Raw genomic sequence first — 328 nt, 5'->3', positions numbered from 1 at the left:
TTTGCAATAATGATTCTCCCAAAAATGTGTTTCTTTTTTCTCTTCATGGTAAATTACTTGGTAAATGTTTAAATATTTACCAACTAACTCCATTTAAACTTAGTTGAACATTCATAGGTCAGAATATAGTCCAGTCAGAGGTAGCTCAGCAATCTAAGCACCTGCATGACAAGTGCAAGGACCCAGGCTCGATGCCAGGTACCTCATGCTATGCTGGCCCCACCTGGCCATACCCTGCTGGCCACCACCGAAATTGGGCATGGTGGCACACATCTATAATCCCAGTGCTGGGGAGGCTGAAATAGGAGGATCGCTATGAGTCCGAGCT

This window comes from Octodon degus, unplaced genomic scaffold (genome assembly GCF_000260255.1).
Source record: "Octodon degus isolate 3935 unplaced genomic scaffold, OctDeg1.0 scaffold00013, whole genome shotgun sequence".
NCBI lineage: Eukaryota > Metazoa > Chordata > Mammalia > Rodentia > Octodontidae > Octodon > Octodon degus.
The sequence above is the reverse complement of the archived record's forward strand: the minus strand, read 5'-3'. Positions refer to the sequence as shown.